Consider the following 20,026-nt stretch of genomic DNA (forward strand, 5'->3'; position numbering starts at 1 on the left):
TTAAATTTTAAGAATAATATGGTGAATGATAAATCATCTGAAATAGTAAATAAGTCAAATAAACCTCCACCATTTCCTCATGCATTAACAAATCATAAAAAACAAAAAAATGATTCTGATATCTATGAAGTTTTTAAACAAGTGAAGATAAATATTCCATTATTAGATGTTATTAAACAAGTACCTTCTTATGCAAAATTTTTAAAAGACTTATGTACTGTAAAGAGAAAATTTCATGTGAAGAAAAAAACATTCTTGGCTGAACAAGTAAGTTCTATTCTTCAAAATAATTCTAGTTTAAAATATAAAGATCCTGAAATTAAAAAAACTTTGTTGGATTTGGGAGCAAGTGTGAATTTATTTCCTTATTCAGTTTATGAAAAACTTAATTTAGGAGAATTAAAACCCACTTCTATTACTCTCTTACTGGTGGATAGGTCAATCAAAATACCTAGAGGTATTGTAGAAGATGTGTTGGTTCAAGTTGATAAATTCATATATCCTGTAGATTTTATTGTTTTGGATACACAACCAATAGAAGTACATAATGAAATTCCAGTAATATTGGGACGACCATTTCTAGCAACTTCAAATGCTTTAATTAATTGTCGAAATGGAATAATGAAATTGTCTTTTGGAAATATGACTCTAGAACTTAATGTGTTCAATTTATATAAACAACCAAGTATTAATGAAAATGAATATGATAATGAAATTGAAACAATTGTGGAAGAAAATATACAAGAAGAAAACTTAAATCAACAATCTGAAGTTTTTTCAATAGAAAGTTTTGAGTCTAAAAATAATTTTAAAGAATATGATAATACAAAACTTGAATTAAAAGTTTTACCATTAGAATTGAAATATGTATTTCTTGGTGAAAATAAAACATTTCCTGTTGTAATTTCTTCCACTCTTTTGCCAAATCAAGAAGAAGATTTGATTAAATTACTTAAAAAATATAAAAATGCAATTGGATGGACTTTGAAAGATATAAAAGGTATGAATCCTTTAATTTGTACACATAAAATTCACTTGGAAGAAAATGCTAAAACATATCAACAACCACAAAGAAGGTTAAATCCACATATGAAGAAAGTTGTTAAGAATGAAGTATTAAAACTATTAGACGCTGGAATTATCTATCCAATTTCAGATAGTAAATGGGTAAGTCCAACACAAGTAGTACCTAAAAAGTCCGGCATCACTGTTATAAAAAATGAAAAGGAAGAGTTATTACAAGCTAGGATTCCATCTAGTTGGCGTATGTGTATTGATTATAGAAAATTAAATGATGCAACTAGAAAAGATCATTTCCCACTACCATTTTTAGATCAAATTCTAGAAAAAGTAGCAGGAAATTCTTATTACTGTTTTCTTGATGGGTATTCGGGGTATTATCAAATACCTATATCATTAGAAGATCAAGAAAAAACTACTTTTACTTGTCCTTTCGGAACTTTTGCATTTAAAAGAATTTCATTTGGTTTATGTAATGCTCCGGCTACTTTTCAAAGATGCATGTTAAGTATTTTCAGTGATATGATTGAAGAATATGTAGAAGTTTTTATGGATGATATAACTGTTTTTGGAAACTCATTTGAAAATTGTCTTAAAAATCTAGAAGAAGTATTAAAAAGTTGTGAAGAAAAAAAGCTTGTTTTAAATTGGGAAAAATGTTATTATATGGTTAAATCTGGGATTGTTTTAGGACATGTGATATCTGAAAAAGGAATTGAAGTTGATAAAGCCAAAGTTGATGTTATTGCTAATTTAACATCACCAAAAACGGTCAAAGAAGTTCGATCATTCTTGGGTTATGCAGGATTTTATAGAAGGTTTATAAAAAATTTCAGCATAATATCTAAACCAATTTCAAATCTTTTAACAAAAGATACACAATTTGAATGGACTCAGAAATGTGAAAATGCTTTTAAAAAAATTATTAATCTTTTAGTTACATCACCTATTTTACAACCTCCAGATTGGTCTTTACCATTTGAATTAATGTGTGATGCAAGTGATTATGCTATAGGAGCTGTGTTAGGACAAAGAAAAGAAGGAAAACCTTATGCAATCTATTATGCTAGTAGAACCTTAAATAGTGCCCAAATAAATTATTCAACTACTGAAAAAGAATTACTTTCAGTAGTATTTGCATTAGATAAGTTTTGATCTTATTTAATTGGTTCTACTACTATTGTTACACCGATCATTCTGCCATAAAATATTTATCAAATAAACAAGATGCTAAGCCAAGATTAATACGGTGGATTTTATTGTTACAAGAATTTGATATTATAATTAAAGATAAAAAAGGAAAAGAAAATGTTGTAGCCGATCATTTATCTAGAATAATGACTGAATCATCTCATAATGAAATACCAATAAATGAAAATTTTCCAGATGATTAGTTGTTTTATGCTACTATTATGCCCTGGTTTGCTAACATTGTAAATTTTCTTGTGACAAATAAAATGCCTTCTCATTGGAATTCACAGGATAAGAATAAATTCTTGATAGAAGTTACAAAATTTTATTGGGATGATCCTTACTTATTTAAGTATTGTCCTGACCAAATTTTTCGACGATGCATACCCGACAATGAAGTAAGTAATGTTATTAAATTTTGTCATTCTAAAGCATGTGGAGGTCATTTTTCATCCAATAAAACAGCTACAAAAATCTTACAATGTGGATTTTATTGGCCGTCTTTATTCAAAGATACGCATTTATTTTGCAAATATTGTGAAAACTGTCAGAAGATGGGATCAATTTCAAAACGAAACATGATGCCTTCAAATCCAATCATAATTATTGAAATATTTGATAGTTGGGGGATAGATTTTATGGGTCCATTTCCATTATCTTTTGGATATACGTACATTTTAGTCGCTGTTGATTATGTTTCAAAATGGATTGAAGCAATTGCATGTAGAACTAATGATCGTAAAGTTGTTATAAATTTTTAAAAGAAAATATTTTTAGCCGATTTGGAATACCTAGAGCAATAATTAGTGATGGAGGAAGTCATTTTATAAATAAATATTTTCTTCTTTGTTAAGAAAATATGACATTACACATAAAGTTTGTACTCCATATCATCCTCAAAGTAATGGTCAAGTTGAACTTGCAAATAGAGAAATAAAACAAATTTTAGAAAAAACTGTTAATCCAAATCGAAAAGATTGGTCTTTAAGATTAACTGATGCATTATGGGCATATAGAACTGCATTTAAAACATCATTAGGGATGTCACCATATAGGTTAGTTTTTGGTAAGCATTGTCATTTACTGGTTGAACTTGAACATAAAGCTTATTGGGCAATTAAAGCATTTAATATTAATTTAGATGATGCATCTAAATTAAGAAAATTGCAAATAAATGAACTTGAAGAATTAAGAAATGATGCATATGAAAATTCAAAGATTTATAAAATAAAACTAAAGCCTTTCATGATAAAAATATTATGAGAAAATCATTTGAAATTGGACAAAAAGTTTTGCTTTATAATTCTCGTTTGCATTTATTTTCAGATAAAGTAAGATCGAGGTGGTCAGGACCATTTATAGTCAAATTTGTTTATCCTCATGGTGCTGTTGATATTGAAAATTCTAAAAATAATGACGTGTTTAAAGTTAATGGGCAAAGACTTAAGCTTTTTATAGAAAATGAAATTCTTAATAATGAGTTTATGCCTTTATATAATCCACAATAGTTGTTTGATATTTTCATTTTGTTTTGCAGATTCTAGTTCATTTCCCGGTTAAGTGGCGGATAACGGTACTCCGTGACTGTTAAAGTCGGTTTCTTCAGTTTTCCCAAAATAATTGAAATATATATATTAATAATAATATGGATGCGTGTATTATGAATCTTCGTAAATATTTTGCTTGTTTACCTGATAATGCGTTGAAAAAAATTTATAAAGCTAGATGTGAGCGGCTAAGGTTGATGATGTCATATGGCATACCGAATGATGTCCGTTTGATAATTGAAGCAAAAGTCCGATTGGTTGGGGAAGCAAGTGAATTAATAATAAGACATATGCCAGGATTTGGTAAAAGCACATATGCCAAAAAGCGAATAGCTAAACGTATAGGTGGATGTCATAAATGTGCAAGGTGGACTTGTAAGGAAAAATGCAAAAATGTTGGAATGACATCAATGAATAGAGAAGATAAAATTTTATTCATTAAGAATAGTCTGAGTAAAGAGCCTTTGGATAATTTTCTAGAGGTTCTTGATACGCATTCTAGTGGGTACGTGCAAAATGAACTTCTTAAACTATGGTGGCAATTTCAACAGGAGGAATATCAATATGGACGGTGGAATCAGCCTTACAAAGATCCTACTGTAGTAACGCATATCTATTTAGATAAGTAAATATATATACACAATTTTGTCTTGGGAATCTGACGTTAAAAGACCATGTTTGCCAATTTATAAGAAAATTGGATGGGAAGCATATCCTCGACTCATAGAAGGCGTTGAAGCCGTTACTGAACGTAAAATCAGAGGAAGATGTGAGCCACAATCACAACTACGCTGTATATATTTGTTTTAATTTTGTCATTTTTATTTTCTTTTAATAATAATAATTTCCTGTTCAAATATTGACTTTTGGCATGTTACGCTTATAAATTCATATGCTGTGATCTAACAATTATAAAAAACATATTTCTCAACATGTCAACGTCCACGGTAAGTAAAATAAAAAATATTTGTGTATTTTGTGGATCTAGTGCAGGAAAAGATTCAATTTATGAAGAAGTAGCAGAAAATCTTGGAATAACACTTGCTAAAAAAAAGATTCATTTGGTATATGGTGGTGGTGAAGTTGGCCTCATGGGAAAAGTTGCAAAAGCTGCGCATGCATGTGGAAGTGAAGTTTTAGGCATTATTCCGATTACCTTAGCCAATCTTATAAGACCAACAATAGGAGAAGAAATGAAAGTGGACAACATGTATGAACGAATTACTCAAATGATTGAACATTCAGATGTTTTCATTGCTTTGCCAGGAGGTTTCGGTACTTTGGAAGAAATATTTCATACTGTTTGTTGAGCACAATTAAATATCCACAATAAGCCAATTGGTTTGTTAAATGTTAACAATTATTATGATAAACTGTTATCGTTTCTTGATGATGTTGTGGAACATGGATTTATTTCATTAGCTTCGCGAATGATGTTAGTTTCTGCTACAAGTGAAGGTGAACTTATTGATTTACAGCAAGGATTTAGTCATGAACCAGATCCATCCTTATCTCAACTTAATTGGCCAACATCCAAAAGTAAGAAAAGAAAATTCATGTGATGCTAAACTTGTGATTCAACGGTATGTTTTAATGTTTTTCTTTAAGGTATGAATAATTTCTTCTTTTTCTCCTCTTAGTTTTTTTATATAAAAATTAAAATATATATACTTATATATAGTAATAATAATAATAATTTTTAGTTCAATGTCGAGTAAGGTGTCAGTAAAATGCACCTGAGACGCATTAGTTAATAATTATTGGAAAATCACAATACACTAGATTTTAATATTCATTATATTCAAAATACAGACTAAAAGAAAAATTAGTTTTTCATATGTACCAATTTATATATATATTTTGATCAATTAATATAAAATATATAATAGATGTGTTCATATATATATATAATTGTATGTGTTTTTAAATAAAATAATTTCTAAAATTTTTATGAGAATATAGTTAAAAGATATGGTTTGTATGGTTGTTAACATGTATAATTGAAAGAATTCTTTTGTAAAAGTATAATATATACTCACACATCTTTTGTGAGTGAGTGGTGAGAAATGAGAAAACAATTAATAAACTTTTATTGATTATTAAAAAATGGTTAATTACAAGAATATAACTCCCCTAAAAAAAATATTTATTGAAAAAAAAAGAAGTAAATATATAACGGACTGCAAAATACTTTATTTATTGTAATTTTTTTTGATTTGATTGATGTACTATCAATGTGTTCTAAAAACATCAATATTTTGTTAAAAAAAAACAAAAAACAAAAAACAAAAAACAAACAAACAAAAAGATTTGTTTGTGCTAGATAAGTTTCAAAGGTAGTCGGATGTATCCGTTATATAAATGTTTATATATATATATATATATATATTTATGGTAGAATGTTTGGATAAAAAATTTTATGTTATTGTAAAATTTTGCAGTCACGTTATTTAAAAAAACAATAAAAAAAAAGAAAAAATGAGGATTTTATTCTTTGTAAATTTTTCTATTTTGTTTTCAATATTGATTTAATTAATTGTCTACTTTAATACTTAGCCTTTTTCAATGAGAGTTAATATTCATTCCAACTCCATGAGTGAAAACTAGCTATTCCTTAAACATTTTGACCTGAAAGAATATATGGAGTTGAGGCTTTTACAATAATATTCTTGATATTATACATGTTATGGTGGGTGGTGTGAATTATCTTTTTGACTATATTATTATAAAAAATTTAGAAATTTAAAAAAAAAATTATATATATATATATATATATTATTATTTTATATATTATGTGAAAATAAGAATAATAATAAAAACACATTTAATTATATATTATTATATTAAACGAAAACATATATATATATATATATAAATCGGTATATGATTTTGTTTTTAATAAATATGTTTGTATTTGAATATATAAAATGAATAAAGAATCTAGGTTGTGATTTTCCGATAAAGTTTATTACTAAGGGACTAGTAATAAGATAGTGTGGGGGTGTGATTAAAATTAAAATTAATAATTTATTATATGTTAAAACCTGTATTTTAAAATTTAAGTTTCATTAAAATAATAAAATTATGTTATTTTAGTATTGTTTGTTTATATTTAATTGTCTTACTAAATATGTTTTATTTTAAGGTTTTCTACGTGTTGGTAAAATAACGATAACTCAAGCTAGAAAATTCAAATGGAGGTGACTCAAACATGTTTGGAATCCTTGAGAAATTATCTACAACTTTGCAGAAGACATGATTGCCTAAAAGGTTTATTAAGATGATCAAATTGTGTAAATATCAAAAGGAGGACAAATTTACTTTTACTATGACCAGCATATAGTAAAAAAATCATAACTATTTCAATATTTCACCAAATGAGGTGAACCAAGTTGCCAAATTCATCTACAGACAATTCCCCACATGTTTGCCGTTTTGAGCAGAGTCAAATTCGGTAACTAAAGTTGTGAAACAAAGCATTGAAAAAAGGGACATGGAATTGAACTTGGAGGAGACAAAGAATACTATTGCAACTACATGGCATTAATAAAAATTTTGACCATTTCTCTCATTTGGCCTATAAATAGAGGCTTTGTGCTAGCTTGAAAATCATTCTATCTCATTGTAAAATATAGTGTGAGTGTGTATCAAAGTTCTAAGTTCCAATATATTTTCTTAGCTAACTTATTTTTATTGTAGGTATAAAAATGAATTATTTGTTGTTATCAATTGACATCAAATGCTTGATATCATTAAAGTGGTTATCTTGATTTGTTGTTTAATTTTGATACAATAAATATTTCATCACTTATTATTATATATATATAGATATATATATAAATATATTTATATAATAATATCACAATATTTCATTTAGACGATAGCGTGGCTCTGCCAATTGTTCTAAATGAAATATTATGATTTAATACTAACATCTAACAATCTAACATTTACTTTATCGCAACTAACTTTTATTTTTCGCATCTAGCTTTTACTTTCTCGCAACCAACTTTTACTTTTCCGCAACTAACTTATTAAATCAATATATTTCATTTAGGCAATAGCGTGGCTCTGCCGGTTGTTCTAAATGAAATATAATGATTTAATTTAACATTTACTTTATGCAATTATTTATTTATATAGTTATAATTATAATCATAGATACCATATATAAAATATCGGTTAATTCGGTATTTTCTATAGTAGAAACTATATTATATTATGTGTGTTTTTAATTTTCTTGGAACCATTATTTATGGTGGTTTCTTTTGTTTTACTTTTAGTTAAACAATATTACATAAACCAAGAATAAATCCTCAAGCATTGACAAAATTTATAATTTGTAAACTTCATTCTTGCATTCGGTAATCTATAAATTAATAAATTTAAACTCAAAATAACCTCTCTGAGGATCGATCTCGTACTTACGAAATATATTACTTGCAGACAACCTACACTTGGGTGAATTATTATTTAAGTAGTAGCAATTACATGAAAAGATTGAAAGAAAAACTTTTCAAATAAATTCTTTAAAAGAAGAAGTTAAAATATTAACTATAGATGATAAATTAAAAAATCTTAAATTACTGGAAAAAATTAAAATTATTTATAATAAATTTTAATTAGAAATATGTAATGATCTTCCAAATGCTTTTTGAAATCGTAAGAAGTATATTATTTCTCTTCCATATGAAGAGAATTTTGATGAAAGAAACATTCCTATCAATGCTCGTCCTTGTCAAATGAATTCTAAATATTTAGAATTATGTAAGAATGAAATTCATTCTTTATTAGAAAAAAGTTTAATAACATCTTCTCAATCACCTTGGTCATGTACTGCTTTTTATGTTAATCAACATTCTGAACAAGAAAGAGGTATTCCTAGATTAGTTATAAATTATAAACCTCTTAATAAGATTTTAAAATGGATTAGGCATCATATTCCTAATAAAAAAGATTTATTAGATAGACTTGTAAATGCTATTATATTTTCAAAATTTGATTTAAAATCGGGATTTTGGCAGATTCAAATAAAATAATTTGATAGATATAAAACTGCTTTCAATGTTTCAATTATACATTATGAATGGACTGTTATCCCATTTCGTTTAAAAAATGCCCCTTCAGAATTTCAAAAAATTATGAATGATATTTTTTATAATTACAGCAATTTTATAATTGTTTATATTGATGATATTTTAGTCTTTTCAAATGATATTGAAACACATTTTAAACATTTAGATATGTTTAAAAATATTGTTATTTGGTCTTGTCATATCAAAATCTAAAATGATTTTATTTCAAATCAATATTAGATTTCTTGGTCATATGATTGAAAAAGGAAAAATAATTCCTATACAAAGAAGTATTGAATTTGTTTCAAAATTTCCTCACATTATAACTGATAAAACTCAGTTACAAAGATTTTTAGGAAGTTTAAATTATATTTCCCCTTATTTTAAAAATCTTAATGAAGATTTTGCTATTTTATATGATAAATTAAATAAAAATCCTTTACACTGGTCTGAAAAACATACTATAGCAGTTAAGAATTTTAAAGAGAAAGTCAAAAATCTTCCTTGTCTTATGCTTGCTAATCCCTAATGGGATAAAATTTTGGAAACAGATGCTTCTGATATAGGTTTTGGTGGGATTTTAAAACAAATAGACCCCAAAATAAAACAAGAATATTTTATTCGATTTTATTCTGGTAAATGGAATAATGCCCAGAAAAATTACTCCACGGTAGCAAAAAAAATTTTGGCTATTGTCAGATGTATTTTAAAATTTCAAGATGATTTATATAATCAAAAGTTTATAATAAAAACTGATTGTAAATCTGCAAATTTATGTTTATGAAAGATTTTAAACATGATGTTTCTAAGCAAATGTTTGCAAGATGGCAGGCTCATTTAGCTCCTTTTGATTTTGAAATCATTCATAAGAAAGGTGAAGATAATAACTTACCTGATTTTTTAACTCGAGAATATTTATCTTAATATCTTTATTTACAGATATGAATTCTCGAGGCAGAGGAGAGTCCTCTTATAGAGGACGAGGTGGTAGGGAAAAACCCCATAATATTATAGCACAGCATGGCAAGCAGAGGCTAATAGCCCAAAAATTATCTAGTTCATCCAGTAATACTGAGCAGAATAATGATTTATACAATGAATTTCAAGAATTCTTGAAACAAAAGCAGAGAAATAATACAGATTCTCAAGCTTCAGCATCATATGCTAATATCATAAAAGAAGATGATAATGATTCTGGTCTATATACAGAGACAAAACATCGTGAATTAATTCTTTTTATAGAAGAAAAAGATACTTAATGGGAGAAAACTCCATTGACTATCATGGAAAGATACTTAACCAATACATCATATGTATATGGTTCCTACAAACAAAGAGGATTTTATGAAAATATTGTTTTATCTACAAAAAGTGTTGATATAACTCACTTTTTCAGTAATACCCAGCAAAAAGGAAATTATAACTTCTCCAAGTTCATTATTAAAAAGATAATATCTATTGAAGAATGGGGTATATCTCTATTGGTTGAAAAAAAAATTTATCCTGATACTCATAAAATGAGTTTTAAATTTAATTTTTGGAATTATGTTGAGAGTTTTAATAAAACTCTATTTTATGAAAATGAGAAAAGGAAACATACATGGTTTCTAAAAATCTGTGAAAATGTTTTCTATTATCATGTCCCAAATTGGTTCTTTATATGGTGGAAGATTTTTGGTCCATCAGCAAAAAATTTGCCAGAAGTTTTTATAAAACCTATGAATACTTGGTTAAATGTTTTTCCAAGTATTAAAAAATTATTTTCTGAACATTGGATAGATGGAAAGACTCTATGTCTATTTTTCATGGAATTTAGAATCCCATGGATCTGGAGATGGCAACCAGAATTTGGTTATACTGATGAAAGTATCTCTTGCCTATGGAGAGTCAGCTCTACTAATTTTTGGGATAAATTATTAAGAGAAGATCTAGAAACTAGAAAGCCTTATGGCTCTGAGACTCTTCATCAGATGGAGGAAAAAATTTCATTATACCAGACAAAATTCAATAATCAACAAGAGAAGGAGAAAGCCTCTATGAGTCCTTTTAAGATTCTGACTCAGAAATATTCTGAGATATATTCAAAAGAAAAGATGATTGAAGTTTATAACGAAGAAATGAAGAAGGATCTTTATAAGAATATTGGATGTTTCGATTCAAAATCTGATAAATCTATGGCATCTGAATCCAGTTAAAATCAATTTATCCATCTAATGCAGATGCAAGATGCACAAGATCCAGAGGATAATATTCCTCAATTCTCTCAAATTAATGATATTTTTGAAAATTTGAAAAATTCTATAAATGACAATATTAAAGTGATTAAATTATGCATCCTTAATTATGATCGTTGGTAGTGAAATCTCACTATTCAAATCAAAGTTGGTGGAATATCACATCAACAAGTGGTGGCATATCATAATCACTATAGACCTTTTGAATTTTGTAACCATGTTACTAATTGCTTTAATAAAGCATTGTATTGTTTATATTTTTAGTTGGAATCCGGGGTTTCATGTCCGGCTCTTCCATCTTTTTATAGGTTCATTCTGTGTTTTTAGAGGAACACGGTCGAGTTTGCTCCCCTCTATTCCTTTCTTGTAAACAACCCTTCTGAAGAATATTAATAAAAGTTTCAAGTTCTGAACACAACTCTGTAAGTTTATATTATTTTTATTTTCTATTTTTATTTACTGTTTTAAATTTATATTTCATAGATTAGCCTGAATAACAGGCTAAAGCATTCGTGCTAAATTATTACCTTACTATGACATGATCTATATTTATTTGTAACTTGGAATTAAATTGAGATAATAAAAGATCTATTTAAATTTTAGAATTTAATGTAATATAAGAGTTGGTTGGCTAGAACACAAGGTAAAAAGATGAACCAGGAAATGGTAAACACAAGGTTCGAGTTTAACTAGGAAATTATAAATTCATGTTGTAGCTCTTTAGCCTGCTTACCCGAGAAGAATAATGGTAAACACAAGGTTCGAGTTTAACATAATGCTGAATTTTTTTTTTCATTCATCGATACTCCTAATGCGACAATCGTTGTCCATGAAATAAAATATATCAATACAACAATTATTTGTGATTAATAAAAATTTAGTAAACAATTTAAATTTAAACTTGGTTATATGTCAATCCATCTCATTCCTCAAACGAATTCTTTTATATAAACCATTTTTTCTTTAACGTCTAACAAAATTGTGATACAATTCAAATGTGCATGTATCTTAGTGTTTTTCATCTGCAACATGTTGAAATTTTATCACATATGTTGCTAAGTACTTAGACATGTTATACCATAATTGCACAAGTATCGTCGGGTCTAATGAATTTCATTTAGTGGTACAAATAGCATGATAACATAGGGTGCCATGGTTCTCCCATATGTTGCTAAGTGCTATGTAACGTGTTACGAGGTGATTCACGTGATGACGTCCCCTCATCGAGACAAGCACACATATTCTCTTCTAAATCATCATTTATCTCATCTTCGTCATTGTCATGTTCTTCTGAAGACTCTCCATATAAAATCTCGGGTTCAATATCGTTCATAAAAGTACCATGATATTTTCGCCATCATATGAAGAATGAGCATCCACATCAACCATATCACCAATTGGAATCCAACCTGCTCCAAAATTTTTAGCCCAACCTGGTGTTGTATTCGGCCAACACGTGGTATTGACTTCGGACGGGTTGGTGATATATCGATCTCACAATCCACTTCTATATTCGAAATGTATTTTGCTTAATCTTTTAGTGACATGTACAATATTTTGTTCGGCTCAGTAAAACCCCGATATCTAGAAGTACTGTGTTGGTTATCTGTTGGGATCTCGGTTTTTCTCGTGCCCAAACGCAGCGAAAATTTTAAAAATTTTATTTTGACAATCAAAATATTGTTTGGACACTCGTAAGGTTTAAAATAAAATATAAACATACATAGGATGTTTAACACTTTTACCTTTAGTGAATTAATTCACTGGGCTCCAACTACTCTGGGATTAGCGAACATAGCTCTTGTTGAATTCCCTACGAACTTTCTTTGATATCCGAATCAGGTTCACGACCGGATTAATTGTTTATCTTCTAACTTGCACTAGAAAGTATAGAAGATATTTTGCGTATGAGATCAAGAAAACAAAATTGGTTCAAAACCCTTTTGAGAGCAAGAATGGTTGATGAAAAAAATGGAGACTTTCTCGTTTTTCCTTGTTTTTCTAAAGATTCAGTCATCTCATATTTAACCAAGTATTATGTATGTATTTTATTATTTTAACAAATAATTGTTTCTTTAATTAATCATATTAATTAGGTTAATGAATGTCAAACATATTTGACTCACGAGAATAGCACCCCGCTAACCATGAAAATATTAATTTTTTTTATTTGTGTGCAAGTTTTAAATTATGGTATCATTAATATCTTCATATTACATAAATCAATACTATTTTTAATAAAAACTTAATCAGTATCGTGTCGTGGATAACACAAGCAGTTTGTGGAAATTATGTTGTAGAAATCATTCTTCTACTGTCTTATGTCAATGGGGACTACGCGCTTCTTTGGAAGCCAAAACTGGTTATTGGAAATTAACAAAATATGGCGGGCCTCACACATGTATATCTACCTCTGTTGGTATAGACCACCAGAACTTGAACAGGGACATGGTGGCACATACGCTATTGGGAGTTGTTCGTCGTGACCCTTCGTACGAGATTAAGTATATCATTGAAAATATGAAAGATAAATATGGATATCAAATCTCGTATACGAAGGCATGGCGAAGTTTGTAACGTGCTATGGAAATTGCTTATGATACATGGGAGAGCTCCGTCAATTACTTCCAAAATATATGTGTGCTTTGTCCAAATATAATCCAGGAACAGCTGTGGAGTGGAAGCATCTCAGATCCAACACCGAAATGATTAAGACACTGAACTATATTTTCTAGGCATTCAGGTCGTGTATTGATGGGTTTCGGCATTGTCGAGAAATAATTAGTGTCAATGGCACACATTTGTATACTAAATACAAGCAAAAAATGTTGATCGCTGTCACTCTGGATGCGAACAATCAGGTTCTACCGCTAGAATTTTCTATTGTGGATGAAAAAACATCAGATTCTTGGAAATGGTTCTTGGAGAATCTAGGATGACATATAGTCTGTGATGAAAATGGTGTGTGCCTAATTTCTGATAAGCATAAGGGAATTGTGCGAGCAACTGAAGATCTACCAAATTTTCAATCTCCTTATGGTGGGCATTGTTTTTGTTTGATACATGTGTGTTCAAATTTTAATGCTAAATTCAAAGACGTGCATTTGAAAGATTTATGCTGGGAGGCAGACACAAAAAATCAAATTTGTAAGTTTGAAGCAACAATAGAGGCAATAAAGCAAAAAAGCATTTTGGCGCACATATTTTTGGCCGGAATTGAGAAAGAAAAATGGAGTTTGGCTCATGACGGTGGTTGGCATCGTGAGGTGATGACAACCAATATGTCGATGTGTTTAAATAGTGTGTTGAAGGGTGCTCATAGACTTCCTATATCTGCGATAGTACACTTGACACTTCTGAGGTGCGTACAATATTTCATTGAACGTATGATAAGAGGTGGTCGTATGGTCCAGGAAAATCAGCTATGGTCAGATTATGCATGTCCGAAGTATGAGAAATGAGCGAGAAAATCTAGTGAGCATCGTGTTGCCAAATATGATGTACGTGAGCAAACTGCTTCGGTTGCTACAATAGGAAGACCAAGTCATGGCCAACATATGCAGGTGGTCAAGTTATCAACGAGTGATTGTTCGTGTGGTAAATGGACGATTTTTGGCATCCCATGTTCCATTTGCACCGCTAAGTGGCACTCGTTAGATCCCACGACACTTGTGCAGCCATGGTATAATATATTTGAGTACTTAGCAACGTACGAGGGTAGATTTCAACCTCTTTCAAATGAGAGATACTGAGATCCTTCAACGTTTGAATTGCACCACAACCCGATTAGACGTGAAAGAAGAAGAGTTGGGAGAGACAAAACAACTCGATTGACAAATGAGATGGACAGACCGATAGTTAGATAGAGACAACAACGAGCAAGGTGTACCTAAATCGCCATAAGCAACACAAAAAAATAAATGTCGAGTACAACAATGTAAAAAAATTTGTGCTTTTGAGAGGCAACAAAAATGTTTGTACTAAATATTTATAAGTTTTGTGAAGATGAAGCATTTTTTAAAAGTTTTACTGAAAAAAATGTACAAGATTTCGGCTGGAGGAGCCATGCAGTTGGCGCCGTAGCACTAGCTTTGCACAAGGCTAGCGCCGCGATGCTACATTTTAAGCGCCGCAGCACCGGCTTTGCACAAGGCTAGCGCAGCAGCGCTTCATTTTGAGCGCTGCAGCGCCAGCTTTGCGCAAGGCTAGCGCCGCGGCACTACACAATAAGCGCTGCGGCGCTTGTCTCTCGAGAAGCAAGCGCCGCGGCGCTAATGCGTGAATATATAAAAAAAACCTCAACAAATCTCATTCACCCTACACAAAAAACCATCGCCTCCCTCCTTCTCCACCACCAAAAATCCATCCACTTCCACAAGTCAATCCCGGACGAAGTGCATTACAATTTCGGTCCTATCAAAAGGTAAACTTTTTTGGTGTTATGAATCTTGAATTCCATGTTCAATTTTGAATTAATAAAGTTCTAGAGTTTGTGTATATAAAGTGTTCTATATATTGCTTCAATGAGGGTGTTGTTGATAATTGTTGGATTGAGACATTGTATGTAATAGGGGAACTACTGTTTGATTGTTTGTGTTCATATTGTAGGCACTATATTGTTGGAATTGTCATTGTTTGGTTTGTTGTTATTGGGGACAAGTACTAGCGAGCAAGGATTATTATTTGAGTTGAAACATGCCTCCGAGGAAGAAAAATAAGCAAGTTTAGTCTGGAGATGGTGAGTCGTCTGATGCTGATTTTGATAGACGACAGTCTTGGGATGCAGTTGCCTCAGAAAATTATAGAAAATTACATGAGAAAAACATGCAGCGGGAAAGACGGATGTATCAGAGTGTCCCGGGTTGTGAGACATTAGTTCTGGCTCAGTATTTGCATTGGAATGAGTTTGTGAAGCCACCGGCAGATGATGTAATGTCAATTGAGCGGGAATTCTACGCTAACTTAAAGGTTAGGCATGAGGACTATCACATCAAAATCAGAGGGCAGATGGTTCCTTTCGACAATAGGACTATTAACTCGTTGTACTCGATGCCCGACTATGACACCGACGAGTACACGAGATTTATGAGACAAGCTTATCCCTATGAGACAATAATGAACACAATTTGTAAACCGGACAAGGTTTAGAAGCTCAATAATCAGCGAGCTCTGGTCACATTTCCTGCGACATCCATGATTAAGGAAGCATATAACTGGTATCATTTTGTTGCCTCGCGGTTGATGCTATCTGGGCATGTTTCTGATGTGACAAAAACGAAAGCAGCATTGGTCTATTGCATCATCACCGACAAGACAGTGGATGCAGGCCAGGTGATCATTAAATCGATATTGCAGGCTACATGGAGCACATCCACAATTAGCATGCCCCATTCTTCGACCATCACGGAGCTCTGCCGCCTAGTTGGGGTTACATGGGATGATAGTGAGCCAGTCTTGCACAAAAAAAGGCGATATCTTACTTGTTGAGAAGCTCCCGAGGATAAAAGACGGAGGTAGATTGAGAGTGGTCCGGGCCAGACTTCAGGGAGTGGAGCACAACCACAGCCGGCCCCACAGGCACCACATGCGCGACATGCACGTGCAGAGAGGGGACAGACCGCACACCATCCTCTCGATGACGTAGAGAGCATTATGAGGAGACAGTGGCGGATGACACGCGAGCACATGGATTACGTGCATGATTTTAATCATGTGCTTGCGTAGTGCTTCCCTACGACTAGTGCCTCCGACGAGCCATTTCCAACCCCGCCAGCATTTTCACACCGACCCATCGAAGATGATGATGAGTATTATGATGAGGATGAGGATGAGGATGAGGAGGTTGAGATGTCAGGCGAGGACAGCGAGTCCTGATGCTCGCTGTGTGAGGTACGTAATCCTATGCTTTTCTTGTTTAATTACTTTTGACGCATAGCATGATTAGTTATTCCTTGCAAAGTAGAGTGCGAAGATCGAGCATGAAGACGACGAACGATGAATCTAGGGATTGAGCGCCACCTCTGATTTTTCATCTCATGTTTCACTTCTTTAATTTCTTGTGTTACGATGTGTAAATCTTTATACATCTTCAAACATGATGTTGTTTTGCGGATATGATGATTTGACGTGGTTGTTTATATGATTGAATTCCGATTTGGTTTACTTGTGTTTCTTTGTTTTTATTCGACGACAATTTATTGGCCATAAATTGTTTGTTGTCTGAGAAAACATATTGCACTATATCTCAATCAATTAAAGCAACGTGTAGAAATAATACAATTTATACAATGCAACAATGCAAATGGTACAACAATAGAAATGATATAGTTCCAATCAATTAGAAGAATCATCATCAAAATTACAATGATACAAATGACTCTCGGTTCCACAAGCGGGTGGATTGCGTCTTCTCGTCCCTTTACGCAATCCAACGCAATCCAACATCTTCAGGATTTTCCTCATTTGAGTAACCTGGAAAAGTGATAGGTGAAATAACATTCCTTTGTGGTCGCATATAATGAACAAGCTGCTGAGGACCAACATTAAGTAGATTTGTGAAACTTTGTATGTTTGACCAAGATGGAGTCTGATAATCTTGGTGACCAAACGAATGTAGGTCATCAATCCCCGAATCACTGAAAAAACCAGGTTGCCTAGTAGAGGGTCCTGCATTATTCAACTCAATTCACGGAACAATAGTGCCAAACCCACTTGGTTGCCTAACCATATCACTTCCCCACCCGAATGATGACTGATGCGAAAAAGGAGAAGGCGTACTGAAATTTTGTAGGACATTAAATTGCCTGGCAAAAGTATTGTACGGATATGGTTGAAAACCAATGACATTAACTATAGGTTATATGGTGCGTATAGTTATTCGATTATACAATTGAAAGTAGTCATCGTCAGTTTGCATCGATCGTCCGTGTCCTACCCCTTTAGCAACATATCTCAACCTACTATTCCACAACTCAATTGAATTTTTATGATAATCTCTTCAATTTGTGTTTCGATGACCTGTTCTCGTGATATTATGCAGATCATCGTTGTCGAGGGCAGGCCCTGGAATTGATTGTCGTCTTTTGAATTATCGCATTACCCGATTAGGACGATGCATCTCCACTATGTTAAAGCAAATAAGGAGACAAACACATCGCCATATTTTGTTGTCGTATGAATCAATAATCGTCTTTACATCTAAGTCATTCTTCTGGTAAACGATCTAATTAAACTGTAAAAAATATAAATGTTATAATTTAATATTCATATAATCATAAAAAACTTTAATATTCATTTAATCAGAAATAAATACTAAACATTCAATAATACCTCATTTTGATTCATACGATCTAGAGAATCTTTTATAATTCTTACAGCATTTATGGACGAATGTGTGTAACTAAATCCAATTTTCCATCTACAATTTAACAAATACAATTACATTTAAAAAAATATAAGAGATATACATGATATTACCACAGTAAATTTTAAATATTACAGTGCACCATATGGAGAAACATGAATAATATCTGGATCAGTGGGATGTACAACTAATGTTAACCCATCTCGGTCGGGATTAACACATTTAATCCTGCTCCATGCCCATATCTGCTTATAATAATAAAAATAGTTAAACAAAAGTAACAAAAAAATTGTGTTAAATAATCACATTACATTATTTATACCTGTAGGATATATAAAGGTCCAGCCATTGTAGTATTCTCTATACGTGTTGCGTTACACAACTCACGGTATAGAAATGCTAAAACTGCACTACCCCAACTATAAAACTTTATATTATCAATATCCCGTAGCAGTTGCAAAAATATGAGTCTAGCAGACCCTCCTTGATAGTCAGGGAACAATATCCCTCAAATAATCGTTAACGCTACACAACGTGTATATTTCACAACATCTACTTCTGCACTATCATCATTAACAAGGTTAGACATGCAATGGTGGTGTAGTGCAATCATAAATAAATGACCACCTTTCAAATGTTTTGATTATGACACAAATCCAAACATATGTGTTGCCATTTCTCAACTCTATGTGACACATCTATTCCAGTGACTGCTTCACCATCAATTGTTAGACCCCAAATGATTGAAACATCTTGTAACATGACAGTTGCTTCACCACATGTAAAATGAAACGTGTGTGTCTCGCGTCGCCAACGTTCAACAAGAGCAGTAATCAAATGATTATCAAAAACTTGTGAGCCACATTCTAAAACACCATAAAAACTCATATGATTCAAGTATGTAAGTACACGATTGTGTATGTAATTATCAGTGTATAACTTTCAAATCAAATTGTCTGACCTCTTCACTTTGACAATATAATCAACGGTTACGGAAGAAACTGTTGATGACATATGTGTCGCTTGTAAATAGAGGACACTAGGATCTTCTGGATCTCGATTGTCTATCATTCTGAAATAAGTTGTCAATCTTCTAAACTTCCTTATAAGGTAAGAAATGAGCTCAAGATCCAGTGAGGAAGGGAGAATTTTCAAACGCAGATAAAAAAAAAAATAAAAGCGAAAGAGTAAGGAAGGAGGGAGAAGGAGAGGAGAGTCAAAGAAAAAGAGATAAGGTGCGATACGGTGCGGGTGGAGGGATTATCTCCACGTGGCCTGGAGCATCCGTGCTTTGTAAGCATGGATGCTCGCCTATGTGCACCATCCGTGCTTACGAAGCACGGATAATGCTCATGTGGACTTTTAATCCGTGCTTACGAAGCACGCATTAAAGTATTTGTGCGAATTTTTTTTAAAAAAATTATTTTTGAATTAATTTCTTATTTTTAAATTATTTTTTTAAAAAAATCCTTTTTAAAAATGTTCGGAATTAAAAAGCCGGGAATCTTAGAAAGTCAAAGTTGGTAATCATGTAAAGTTAAAGTCGAGAATCGTACAAATTCAAGAAATCGCAATGCGGAGTCTGCTGCCAAAGAC

General features: G+C 31.5%; 1 pseudogene; it reads left to right on the forward strand.

Annotated features, from left to right (window-relative positions):
* LOC142538633 (uncharacterized) overlaps positions 1–16,215 on the forward strand; it is a 56,308-nt pseudogene extending 40,093 nt beyond the window's left edge.
* Positions 16,216–20,026: the final 3,811 nt, after the last annotated feature.

This window comes from Primulina tabacum, chromosome 3 (assembly GCF_025594145.1).
Source record: "Primulina tabacum isolate GXHZ01 chromosome 3, ASM2559414v2, whole genome shotgun sequence".
NCBI lineage: Eukaryota > Viridiplantae > Streptophyta > Magnoliopsida > Lamiales > Gesneriaceae > Primulina > Primulina tabacum.